General features: G+C 37.7%; 1 protein-coding gene and 1 pseudogene across 1 annotated transcript in view; both read left to right on the forward strand.

Moving 5' to 3' along the window:
• The window catches only part of SLC9A9 (solute carrier family 9 member A9), a 558,734-nt gene that overhangs the window by 318,015 nt on the left and 226,931 nt on the right, over positions 1-13,788 (forward strand). The gene's annotated exons all lie outside the window — the stretch shown is intronic.
• Positions 3,609-7,153, forward strand: LOC111179332 (eukaryotic translation initiation factor 4 gamma 2 pseudogene; annotated as a pseudogene).

The raw sequence follows: 13,788 nt of genomic DNA on the forward strand, positions 1-13,788 counted from the left end.
CATAAAAACAGGAGAAAGGCTAGTGATAAACAAGAGGAAATATTTGCAATTTGACATATAACTACCAAAGGATCATATATTCCAGAATATATAAAGAATTCCTACAGATCAGATCAATAAGAAAAAGATAAACTACCCATTGATTTGAAAACTAGACAAAGATATTAGATATTTCATATGAGAAGAAATCCTAATAGTCATCAATATATCACAAAATGTTCAAATCAGTGGTCACATAGGGAATTCAAACCATTCTACCAGGGTGAAAAAAATTAACATATATAATTGAGTGGTTAAGAGTACAGATTCTGGAGTCAGCCAAGCTGGGTTCAAATCCCAGATCCACATACGTAGTTATTTGGTCTTGGGCAAGTTACTGTACTTCTTTGGGCTTTGGTTTCCTCATTTATTAAATGAGGCTATTAATTCTTCCTACCTCGTAGGGACATTAACCTCATTAGGATTATTTTATTTGTTTAGGCCAAAATCTTTGTGTCATCTTTGACTTCATCTTTGGCCTTCAGCAAATCATCTCACTTCTATTTTAAAAATATATTCAGAATATTCTCTCCTCTCACCAGCCCCATCAATGCCACTGTAGTCCAGGTTCACTGACATCTCCCACCTGGACTATTACAGTAACCATCAGACTGGCCCTTCTACTTCATCACTGGCTTCTATTTGCAACACAGTAGCAAGAATGATGGTGTTAAAGCATAATCAGAACCATGTCACTCTGTTGCTCAAAACCCTCCAGTGCCTCTCATCTTCCCCAGTAAAAGCCAAAATCCTTCACTAAGTCCTTCAAGTTCCTAGAGCACCATGTTCATGGCTCTCATTCTGATCTCTTGCATTCTACTTCTCTGTTCCAACCACACTGGGTTCCTTGATATTCTTCAGAGCCTTTGTGTTGCTGCTAGCTCTAATCGGGCTGTCTCTCTCCCAAATGTCTACCTGGCTTGCATCTTCACTTTTATTTTAGATCTTTACTTTGTCTTTACTTTAAGTCAGTAATAGTTTCATTGGACACTATCTAAAATTTCAACATCCACCTTGATAATTATTTTTCAGCCTCCAGTGAGGGGAAACCAAAAGCCAAAAATAATCCGGAGCTATTGACATTTCTGGGACAAAGTCAGTGAGAAGAAGGGGGTGGTTCAGCCAACACACTGAATAACCCCACTTTTTCCTACTTAGCTTCCTGTCTTGGCCACGTGGCACGTCAGATCATTTCTGACCTCTGCACTTTCACTCTGAATATTTCTCCATCAGGTTTTGCCCTCTCCTGGGGGGGAGGGGGGGTCGTTAACTCTCGCCTTCATTCTTGCAGGCAAGAGTATCAGGACTTCTGTCTAACAGCTGTGGCTCTCATCTCCCTGGCAGCAGAGTGAACTCCTTGGAGGGGAAAAAAACCTTGCTATTTTATATCTCCCTTCCTGCTTTATTTTTTTAACCTTAGTTCATATCACTAATATGCTATATATTTTAGTTGTTTATCTTGTTTAATGTCTCCTCTACAGAATTGAAGTTCCAAAAGGCAAGTGTTTTTGTCAGTTGTGTTCACTACTGCATTTCCAGCACCTAGAATAGTGGCTGGTACATAGTAAGTCCTCAATAACTTTTTGTTGAGTGAATGTATAAATGAATGAATGAATCAGCGAATGCCTAGTTTGGGCAAGAGTGTGGAGCAACTGGAACATTTACACATTGCTGGTGGGAGGGTAAATTTGAGAAGCAATTTGACAGTACCCATAAAGCAAAAGATCGATGTCCCTTCTGACCTAGTAGTTCCACTCCAAGTAGATACTCTCTGGTTAAGTGCTTCATACCTGCATCAGGAGACAGGTACAAGAATAGTCAAAGCTCCACCGTTTATAAAAGCAAAGAACTGGAAACAACCCAAATGTTCATCAACAGTAGAATGGATAACTGCATTTCCATTTCTTATATCATACAGCTGGGAAAATGAATGAAGCAGAACTCTAGCAAAACAACACGATGAATCTCAAAAACAAAATATTGAGCAATATATTCAATGTGATTTCATTTATATAAATTTGAAAAACATAACAACAAAATAATATATTGTTTAGAGATATTAAAATTTGCAGAAAAAGTATAAAGAACAAGGCCATAAGGTACACAAAATTTAGGATAGTGATTACCACACAGACAGAAAGGAAGGGATGGGATCAGAGGAGCAGAGAGCAATTCTGAAGTATAAAGGCCATGTTCTTTTTCTTTAACAGTATGGGGAATGTGTAGACATGTTATATTATCTATTTTTATATTTCATAGTTATAAGTATTCCACATTGTCTACTCAATATATAACAAGAATAATTTTAAACAAAAATCTAAAGAAAATGGTTAAAGAAAAAGATAGGCTATTCATTGAACAGTAATTCCAATTGGTCAATAAACATGAGAAGTTGCCCAAACTCTCTATTAATCAGGGCTACAAATAAAACGATAATAATATAATATTCATAAGATTGACAAAATTTTTAAAAGTTGACCAGGCTAGGTGTTTTAAGGTTTTAGGGAACCAGATATTCCAATAAACTGCTCATGAAAAGGTAAAAAATATACTAATTTAGAGGGCTATTTTGTAGTATCTATTAAATTAGTCATATGTAAACCTACAACCAGCAAATTTTAAAAATGATACTATATTTTCCTTCAGCATATTTTCAAAATAATACTGTTTTTGAAAAACATGTACAAAAAATATATCTTAATGAGAATACCTTTCTAGAAAAAAAATAGACTACATGGGATGGATGTGGGAGGGACCAGGAGGAATAGTCAAAGGGGACTCTAGCATCTGAAATATTCTAATTATTTCTAAGCATATTTATGTATTGTTTAATTGTATTTAATTTTACCAAAGAAATACAATTAAAGCTGCACATCAAAATTTGCAACTAATTAAATGTAGTATTGAAATGAAATTAGAGCATTTATATCCTTTAATGTTTATGTTAAAAACTACAAAGGGGCTTGGCCCGTGAGCCATGGCCGCTGAGCCTGCGCGTCCGGAGCCTGTGCTCCGCAATGGGAGAGGCCACAACAGTGAGAGGCCCACGTACCGCAAAAAAAAAAAACTACAAAGAATTTAAATTTAATGAGTAAAAATATCAGTTTAAGAGTTAAGAAAAGGAACAAGCAGAACAAGTCCAAAAAACAAAATTAAGTAAAAAATAAAGGTAAAAGCAGTAAAAAGGAAAGAAAAAAGAAATGGAAAGCAAAACTACAATAGAGAGGATCAACAAAGCCAAAAATTGTTTCTTTGAAAATAACCAATAAAATGGACAATCTGGATAAGGCAAAAAAACCCCAAAATTAACAATGTTAAAAAAGAAAAGGAGAACATTACCATAGGTGCTGTGGAGGTTAAAAAGATAAGAAGATGTCATGCACAATCGATGCAAATAAATCTAAAAACTTAGGTGAAAAGGACAATTTCCTAGAACCATATAACTTACCAAAACTCTTTGAAGGGGCTCCCCGTTTCTTGTTTTCCGTTCCCCTCCCCCTCCCTTCCGCGTCCCGGACGACCGGATCCTGAGGAGACGGCTGCAGTGGCAGCTGCTGAGTTCTCGGTGAAGGGCTTTCATTTCTCCCATCCCCTTCCCTCCCCACCCCATCCATTAATATTATTCTTTTGAAGAGTCTTCCTTGTCAAGCTGCCAAAGTGGAGAGTGTGATGGTAGAAGCGGCTGCTTCTCGTTTCAGTGCTTCTTCGGGCGGAGGAGAAGTAAAGGTGCACCTCAGCACTATCCCAAGACTGCTGGCAACAGCGAGTTCCTGGGGAAAACCCCAGGGCAAAACGCTCAGAAATGGATTCCTGCATCAAGCACTAGACGAGATGACAACTCCGCAGCAAACAACTCTGCAAATGAAAAAGAACGACAGGATGCAATCTTCAGGAGAGTAAGAGGCATACTGAATCAGCTTACTCCTGAGAAGTTTGACAAGCTATGCCTTGAGTTCCTCAATGTGGGTGTAGAGTCTAAACTCATCCTTAAAGGGGTCATACTGCTGACGGTGGACAAAGCCCTAGAAGAGCCAAAATATAGCTCACTGTATGCTCAGCTATGTCTGCGATTGGCAGAAGATGCACCAAACTTTGATGGTCCAGCAGCAGAGGGTCAACCGGGACAGAAGCAAAGCACAACACTCAGACGCCTCCTAATTTCCAAATTACAAGAGGAATTGGAAAACCGAACCAGAAATGTTGATGTCTGTGATAAGCATGAAAATCCCCTCCTCCCCACGGAGGAGGAACAGAGAGCCATTGCTAAGATCAAGATGTTGGGGAACATCAAATTCACTGGAGAACTTGGAAGGCTTGATCTTATTCATGAATCTATCCTTCATAAGTGCATCAAAATACTTTTGGAAAAAAAGGAGAGAGTCCAACTCAAAGATATGGGAGAGGATTTAGAGTGCCTCTGTCAGATAATGAGAATAGTGAGACCTAGGTTAGACTATGAACGAGCCAAGTCCTTAATGGATCAGTACTTTGCCCAAATGTGCTCCTTGATGTTAAGTAAGGAATTGCCGCTGCAGGATACTGTAGAGTTGAGAAAACACCACTGAGTTCCTCACAAGGCTTTTCTTGACAGTGGACTAAAGATGATCAATCAAATCCATCAAGATGCATTAAAAGATCTAGGAGTGTTTATTCCTGCTCCTATGGCTCAAGGGATGAGAAGTGACCTCTTGTTGGAGGGACGGTTCATGCCACCCAGGATGAAAATGGATAGGGATGCACTTGGAGGACTTGCTGATATGTTTGGACAAATGCCAGGTAGTGGAGTTGGTACTGGTCTAGGAGTTATCCAGGTTAGATTTTCACCCACCATGGGGCGTCATCGTTCAAACCAACTCTTCAATGACAACGGGGGACACATCATGCCTCCCACGCAATCGCAGTTTGGGGAGATGGGAGGCAAGTTTATGAAAACCAGGGGCTAAGCCAGCTCTACCATAATGAGAGTCAGGGACTCTTATCCCAGCTGCAAGGACAGTCGAAGGATATGCCACCTCGGTTTTCTAAGGACAGCTTAATGCAGATGAGATTAGCCTGAGGCCTGCTCAGTCTTTCCTAATGAAAAAAAATCCAGTGCCAGATAACTGTGATTCCTCCTATAGTGCACAACCACCACGCACTCAGACACCACCTCCGGGACAGACACCTCAGCTTGGTCTCAAAACTAATCCACCACTTATTCAGGAAAAGCCTGCCAAGACCAGTAAAAAGCCACCACCATCAAAGGAAGAACTGCATAAATTAACTGAAACTGTTGTAACCGAATATTTGAATAGTGGAAATGTAAACGAAGCTGTCAATGGTGTAAGAGAGATGAGGGCTCCTAAACATTTTCTTCCCGAGATGTTAAGCAAAGTAATCATCCTGTCACTAGAGAGAAGTGATGAAGATCAAGAAAAAGCAAGTTCTTTGATCAGTTTCCTCAAACAGAAAGGGATAACCACAAGTGACAACCTCATGCAGGCTTTCCTGAAGGTACTGGACCAGTGCCCCAAACTGGAGGTTCACATCCCCTTGGTGAAATCATATTTAGCACAGTTTGCAACTCATGCTATCATTTTGGAGCGGGTGAGCATTTCAGAACTAGCTCAACCACTGGAAAGTGGCACCCGTTTTCCTCTCTTCTTACTTTGTCTTCAGCATTTAACTAAATTACAAGATCGAGAATGGTCAACAGAGCTCTTCCAACAAAGCAAGTCAATATGCAAAAAATGCTCCCAGAAACTGATCAGAATAAGGACCGCATATTGGAGATCTTGGAAGGAAAGGGACAGTTTCTTACTCCCACTCCTCCAATTGGAGAAGGAACTGTTAAAGTTAAATAAAGTTGGATCCATCTCCTCAAACCATATATAAGTGGATTAAAGATAACATCTCTCCCAAACTTCATGTAGATAAAGGATTTGTGAACATCTTAATGACTAGCTTCTTACAGTACGTTTCTAGTGAAGTAAACCCACCCAGTGATGAAACAGATTCTTCCTCTGCTCCTTCCAAAGAATAGTTAGAGCAGGAAAAACAACTGCTTCTTTCCTCCAAGCCAGTAATGCAGAAATTCCTTCATGATCACGTTGATCTACGAGCCAGTGCCCTCTATGCTCTTCAGGTACACTGCTACAATAGCAACTTCCCGAAAGCCATGTTACTTCACTTTTTTGTTCACTTCTATGACATGGAGATTATTGAAGAAGAAGCTTTCTTGGCTTGGAAAGAAGATATAACCCATGAGTTTCCAGGGAAACGCAAGGCTTTGTTCCAGGTGAATCAGTGGCTAACCTGGCTAGAAACTCCTGAAGAAGAATCAGAGGAAGAAGCTGACTAAAAAAACAGCCAAAGCCTTAAATCGTGCAAAACATACTGTTGCTATGATGTAACTCCATTTGACCTAACCACTACGAAAATTCATTCTGCTGTAGCATTTTCACAATATTTAAAGCAGAAGCACGTCAGTTAGGATTTCTTTCTGCGTAAGGTCTTTTTGTAGTGTAATGTCTTAATCATAGTCTACCATCAAATATTTTAGGAGTATCTTTAATGTTTAGATAGTATATTAGCAGCATGCAATAATTACATCAAGTTCTCAAGCAGAGGCAGTCTATTGCAAAGACCTTCTTTGCTGCTAGTTATCGTAGGCTGTTTTAAGTTAGAAAACTGAATAGCAACACTGAATACTGTAGAAATGCACTCTGCTCAGTAATACTTGAGTTGTTGCAATATTTGATTATCCATCTGGTTGTTACAGAAAAATTCTTAACTGTAATTGATGGTTGCTGCCATAATAGTATATTGCCTGTATTTCTACCTCTAGTAATGGGCTTTATGTGCTAGATTTTAATATCCTTGAGCCTGGGCAAGTGCACAAGTCTTTTTAAAAGAAGCATGGTTTACTTGCACAAAACTGGTCAGTTTTGAGAGATCCTAAATGCCCTTGAAGTGGTCTTTGTGGGTGTGAAACAAATGGTGAGAATTTGAATTGGTCCCTCTTATTATAGTATTGAAATTAAGTCTACTTAATTTATCAAGTCATGTTCATGCCCTGATTTTATATACTTGTATCTGTCAGTAAACATTGTGATACTCGAAAAAAAAAAAAAAACTGTCTGAAGGGGAAAAAGAATTAAGTAGACCTGTAATCATTAAAGAAATTGAATCAGTTGCTAAAAATCCATTCACCAAAAAAAAAACAAGGCCCAGATTGTTTCATAGGTGAGTTCTATCTAACTTTCAAGAAACAGATCATTCAATTTTATACTTACCTTTTAAGAAAAAAGATAAAGGAGGAATGCTTCCCAAGTCATTTAATGACACTCTTATAATACTCCTGAAATAACGACCAGTCAATGGCAGTAATAAAAATGAAACGTGTGTGCCAATCTCACTTATGGACATAGATACAAAGATTGTGAAAGCAATATCAGCAATCCATATTCATCAGTGTAAAACAAAAGTACGTTATGACTGAGCTGGGTTTGTCCCAGGAATGTAAGTATGCTCTAATATTAAAATATTGTAAGTATAATTTGCCACATAAACAAATGAAAAGAAAATATCTCAGTAGATTTAAAAAAAGCATTGGATATGAAAGAGTCAACAAATATTTATTTTAAAAATTCCTGGCAAAGTATAGAAGGGAAGAATTTCCTTTATCTGATAAAATGTATCTGGTAAAAAGCCATAGGAAACATCATACATGGCAGTGAACCTTCAGAAGTGTAATCCCTTTTAAATTGTTTAAGTATTCTTCTTTTGATGTATGTTTTGGTTGTCTTCCATATCTTTTTATTTTAAGGAATGAACATCTTGATGTAATCTATGTATGCTTGTCACATTATTTGCTTAGGAAAAATTCCAAGAAGTAGAATTGTTCAGATCAAGGTTTTACATCTTATAAATTTTATTATATTTTTCCTAAATTTCCATGAAGGAAGATTGTGCAAACTTACAGTGACACAGGCAATTCCTTAGAGTTCCCTTTTTATTCACTTTGTTTATTCAATAGATATTTATTGAGCATTATGATATGCTAAGCTCTCTGCTGGGAGTTGCTGTTCAGTGACAAACACAACAAGTGTGCTAGGCGCCCTTCTGAAACTTACAGATTAGTTTTGGGGTCATCTGTATATCTTCTTAAAATTTATTTATTTTATTTATTTTTGGCTACGTTTATTTGGGTCGTCATTGCTGTGCTCGGGCTTTCTCTAGTTGCGGCGAGCAGGGGCTACTATTCATGGCGGTGCACGGGCCTCTCATTGCGGTGGCCTCTCCCGTTGCGGAGCACAGGCTCTAGGCGCATGGGCTCAGGAGCTGTGGCTCACGGGCTCTAGAGAGCAGGCTCAGCAGTTGTGGCGCACGGGCCTAGCTGCTCCGCGGCATGTGGGATCCTCCTGGACCAGGGCTCGAACCCGCGCCCCCTGCACCGGCAGGCGGACTCTCAACCACTGCACCACCAGGGAAGCTCTGTATATCTTCTTTAAGAAATTGCTTGTTTGTGACTTATCTATTTTTCTGAATGTTCGGTTTGATTTTCCAGAAGTCAAAATTCTAGGATATTTGGCGTCTGAAGTATAAGGGGTACAAGGAATGAAATCTCTTGGGGTACAGTAACTTTGTTTTCCAAACCAAAAATAGAATAGAGGATAGAAAAGCACAATAGTACTTAGATGGGGACAAAAGAACGAAGTGTCTGAAAATAGGTCGGTCCTCAAAAGTCTGAAATATATGATTTCCTCACCCATGGAAAGGGAGGAAGTGCTACACGCAGAGAGGCCGAGGGCATAGGCCATAGACAACCTCATATCCCCAGTTTTGCCTTAAGCAGGCTTTTCAGTAGTTTGATTCAAATTAAACTCAGAAACCCCTATGGAGGAGAACACTTCAATACCATTTATCATTCTCAATCAGCAACTTTAACTTTAAAAATAATACAAAACTCAGTGATGACAAGATAGCAAACTAGCTTCAGCTGCTGGCTCCTTCTTCCCAAATGAAACCTGGAGAAACCACATGATTGAGAGAAAACATGGAACCAAGCAAGTAATAAAAACTATAAGAACACCTGGAGAGGCCAGAGGTGGTCAAAGTGGTATGAAGGATGGCCACACCTGCACAGCAGCGAAAGCAGGAGTCGGAAGAGAGAATCAGTTAGAGATTTTAACTTCTGCACCTGCCTCTTGCCCTTATTGTTTTGGGGTTATCTTCGCCCGCCTCATTGCAATAGCCTAGAGCATCCATCGTGGTAGCCCTGGAAGTAGCATCTGGGCAGTGAAGAAGTTGATAAAAGTGCAGGATGACCAGTTGCCCTGCCTTTGAGCATCCTCTGTCCTCCATCTCCTGTGCCTCCAAACCCTCAGGATGATGGAAAATGACCTAGAGAGACTCTGCCTCTTCCCAGTGTTGCTATGTTCTAAGGGTTTAAGGGTGAATCCCTGACAGACGAATTACCAGAGGAGTGAAACCAATTCAGTTTTGGGGGGTGATCAAAAGTTTGATGGTGCTGAGGGCTTCCTCCACCCTGGAGCTCATCCCTGCGCATCTCCTAAAAATCACTGAAGGAACTCTAGTGTGTGTCCCTCGTAACATTTCCTCGTAACATTGGCAGACAGGATTGACCCCAGGAAGATATGGGCTCACAGGCCAAAATAACAAAATGCCCAAAAAAGCACAACCACTTAAAACAGAGACCAAAATCTGGACATAGACCACAAGAAGCAAAACTATTGGAAACGGCAAGCCAACAATTTAAAATACGCACAATTAGTATCCTTAAAGAGATAAAGAAGAATATTAGTAATTTGGAACAGGTACAAGATGTTGGAAAAAATAATCAAATGGAAATATTAAATACAAAAAAGTGTTAAAAGAGAGAAAAACAGGCACCACTTTTATCTAAAACAAAATTAGCATCAGTCCAATTAATGGAAAAGTCAGTTAAAGCAAGGAGTCATTTTAAAATGACACAAATACCTCCAACATTTAATCGTCACTTACGTAAATGCATATTAATTTGCCAATCTTTTGATAAAGATTCAGTGCTTTTTCTTTGAATCTTAGGGTTCTAGGATGCCTTTCTTGCACAAAGCACACCCAAAATATATCTACCAGAACTTCCAGTTTCTATTTCTGTGTCTTTAGTTCAGAGCCAAGAATTAAAGACATCAGCAAAGCATATACGTTAAGAATTTTTCTGTATTTAAACGTTTTATAGTTGTCCTGCTTACCACTAATTTAGTATCATTTTCTATGCAACTAAATTTTACCAAGTTTTTTCTACATATTTAACTTAGTTTTGAAAAACATCAACTCTTTCTTTCATAGTCACACTTAATCTACGTAGTTAAATTAGCAATTACAAATACCAATTTAAAGCAAAGATAAACAGACTTTGGAACAAGTGGAACTGACTCTCATTAAGCCTAAAAATTTATGTGGTAAGAAGGAATGGAGGGTTAAACTAGAGAGTAGAGACTGATTAAGATCTTCTAGTGCACATCTACAGCTGAGTCTTTCCCTCGGTATTTGAATATGATTTGTTTTGCATACAAACTCTTTCTGAACATCATTGAAAATACACATGTAGCCCAAGAGAACTTTCTGAGGGATCTTTGTGTGGTAACTCTGAAATACCCAAAGAGTTTGGAACAAAAATAAAATTAGCTCCAAACCACCAAAGTAAGTCAAAGCTAAAACTCTCATACAGAATCGATTTATGCATGCCTGGTTTTTATGTGAAAATATAATTGCCTTCCTTGGAAACAAAGAGAAATACATTCACGTACTGTAATCATTCATAATTTTTGACATTTTACTTATATTGTCAAGGGTGTGCAGTAGCTTCAATACAAAGAGGCTTCAGGGAGGGGGCTTTATAAATCTTGCTGAAAAAGAAGCTCAACAAAGTTAATCGGTGTAAAATAAGAGTTTTCTGGAGTTCAGTACAAGCACTGACAATCTACATTCACTACATTTTAACTCTCCATTACAAAGAAACAAGTCAAGCAAACTTAATTTTCACCAGCTATTGATTTAGTGATATTCGTGCCTTCATAAAAATCATTTGGCAGCTGTTTTCTAATTACATGGCATTATTCAATTGTCATATATATTTGTCTCATTTTCATTGATTTCTCTGATTTATAAAGACTCTTTCACATGTTCCAATTTCTTATCATGTTTAGCACAATGTTCTACTCTAAGCTTCAAACCTTCTATTGAATGCCTTTCCATAATCCAATCCACCATAGTTCAGAAATTCAATTCAAAATCTTCTTCCTAATTAAAATGCTTTTTAACCCTTCGTTGTGATATTTTCTTTGTCAGTCAAATCAATGAACTCTTTAACCATCTGGAAAACAAAAAATTAAGAGTTTGAATATTACTATTTACATATAATATAAAGTTGTGTTATATACTTGTATCAGACTTAAAATCAGATTGAAATACATAAAAAATATATACCTCTTTACATTCTAAATTGTGAAAAACCTACCTCCATGTATTGTACAAGAGATGACCTCAAAGCAAAAGGAAAAGTTGAACAAAGTTTGGTCAGGTTAGATAGCAAATCAGTTGAATTAGCCTTCAAATTACTTTCCCTCAAAAATAGGAGATGGGGTAAGGGTGGTAGAATAGTTTTTTCTGAGAAGTTCTGGTTACTGTCGTACCATTACAGTAAATTATTCAAAATTATCTAATTCAGAAAGTTTATCAAAGGAATTCAAACATGATAGATGCACTAACATAAATGCCAGTGTTTATTAGGTGTAACATAACATGAAGCAAAGGATCTCTGGAAATTTTCAAGCTAGCTTTACAACTAAGTGTTATTCCAAACACATGCTTCAACTTCTCAGTCTGAAACACTGAGGCAAAGCCTTTCTCAGTGAATACTGGTTTGGTTCTAGTGTTTTGCATCTGTCCTGATATTCTATGCATTACATTGTGAAATAGCTGATCATAAAACAACACTGAGTAATGTCCTTAATCCTAGGCATTTGTAACACTTTCATCAAGGAAATGGGATGGCAGGAAGAAGTCGAACACAGCTCACAGTGTTTGGGGCTCAATATACTGTATGTTGCCAGTGCCAAATCTTCATGTAGAAAGAGCACAATATTCTCATGGTGGATGGAGCAATATATCCTCAGCCATGTTGTGGGTGGTTGTCACTCAGATCAGTGGCAAGGGCTGGGGTATTGGTATTCAACTCAGAGACCTAAAGGAATGACATCATTAGAAATCTTCCTTTTTGTGTACATTCTTCACACTCCCGCTCAAGAAAGAATTCAGCATAGGCTAATTATAAAGATAAAAAGACACACAAGATGAATAAGAAAACAGATTAAGAATAGCTAAATGAAAAAGTAGAAGAAATGGGATATTGACCTTTAAAATTTTTGATAATGTGTGAAGTGTGAATTTTTTTATACCAATGCCTAACAATATCGATGTTTCTCTTGGTTTTTTCATTAAGAGATTTTTTAAAAGCATGGTTTTAATTTCTTCAAAGAAAATATATTGTTTCAACTAGCTAATTTATTTGTCGGCCAAACCACGGAGAAATTATGTTATGCCATCTCTTTTCTTTTTTTTTTTTTTTTTCCTAAAGGCCAGTACTATTAGATTTGCTGAGAAGATCCTTCTGGAGAACACTTATTTGAACATAATTCTGGTTACTCTAGCCCCCCAAGCCTTTGCAGGTATTCTAGACTAGAGGCTCCACATGCCAACCACAAACTCCTAGCAAAATGTTTACTTTCAAGACTAACAAGACTGTAGGATGAAAAATGGCATTTGCTGCCTACACTGTAAAATTGCCTAAACTGCAACTCTTCTGATAGAAATCCCCTTTCTGCCGTTAGAGCAAAGCTGTGTGGGATAAAATGATACCCTACTTGACTTATTTTTTTTATGAGCTAAAGAAGTAGAAGTAGGAGAAGTAGTTGAAAGTGATAGAGAATGAAATTTCAGCTCAACGTAAGGAAAGATTTTCTTACAGTTACAGACGTCTAAAAATGCCATTTGCTTCCTTGGTAAGTGGTGAGGTTTCTGCCTTTGGCTGTGTTCAGTTATAAGCTGGAGAGACCGTTAACAAGAGTGTTGGAGCAATCAAGCATTGGCTAGATGTCTGGACTACATACATCACAAGGTGACTCTACCTTTGAAATTCGTGTTCCTATATTGTGGTGTGCCTGTGTATGTGCATGTGTGTGTGTGTATGTGTTTAAATTCATCAAAATAGATCTAAGGCCAGTCTTATTTGGTGAACCAATATTCCTGATCAATATCATGATAATAACTTTGAAGTTGCAGACTTGAGAAGTTATTCTTAACGTAATAGTGTATTAACTTAAATGCAACCTTACAAAACTCTACACTTTTACCTTAATAGCCCCCCAAAAAGGAAGAATCAAAACTGGAAAACCTCCAGAAATAAGAACACTATTATCAGTGTTTACTGGCTAAAGTAATTTAGCAAATTCATAGAAAATAACCTTCCCCTTAAGTTATAAGCTTGAGGATTTCAAGAAAATCTGGCTATAGTATTTATTCAGTTTAATGAAGCTCAGTTCCTTGTAGCTGTAACTACATTTATTTCCTATATTAGCTTTACTTACTTAATGATGCCTATTCATCTTCATAAAATGTGTTCTGTTGTGTTTTTATAGGCTGTGCTTTTGAAATTCTCATGTTTTTAAAAAGTCTAATTAAGTTTAAAAGAAAACAATGAAAAAT

This window comes from Delphinapterus leucas, chromosome 4 (genome assembly GCF_059928025.1).
Source record: "Delphinapterus leucas isolate spDelLeu-1000000601 "Yukka" chromosome 4, BTC_Dleu_Yukka2, whole genome shotgun sequence".
Lineage (NCBI taxonomy): Eukaryota > Metazoa > Chordata > Mammalia > Artiodactyla > Monodontidae > Delphinapterus > Delphinapterus leucas.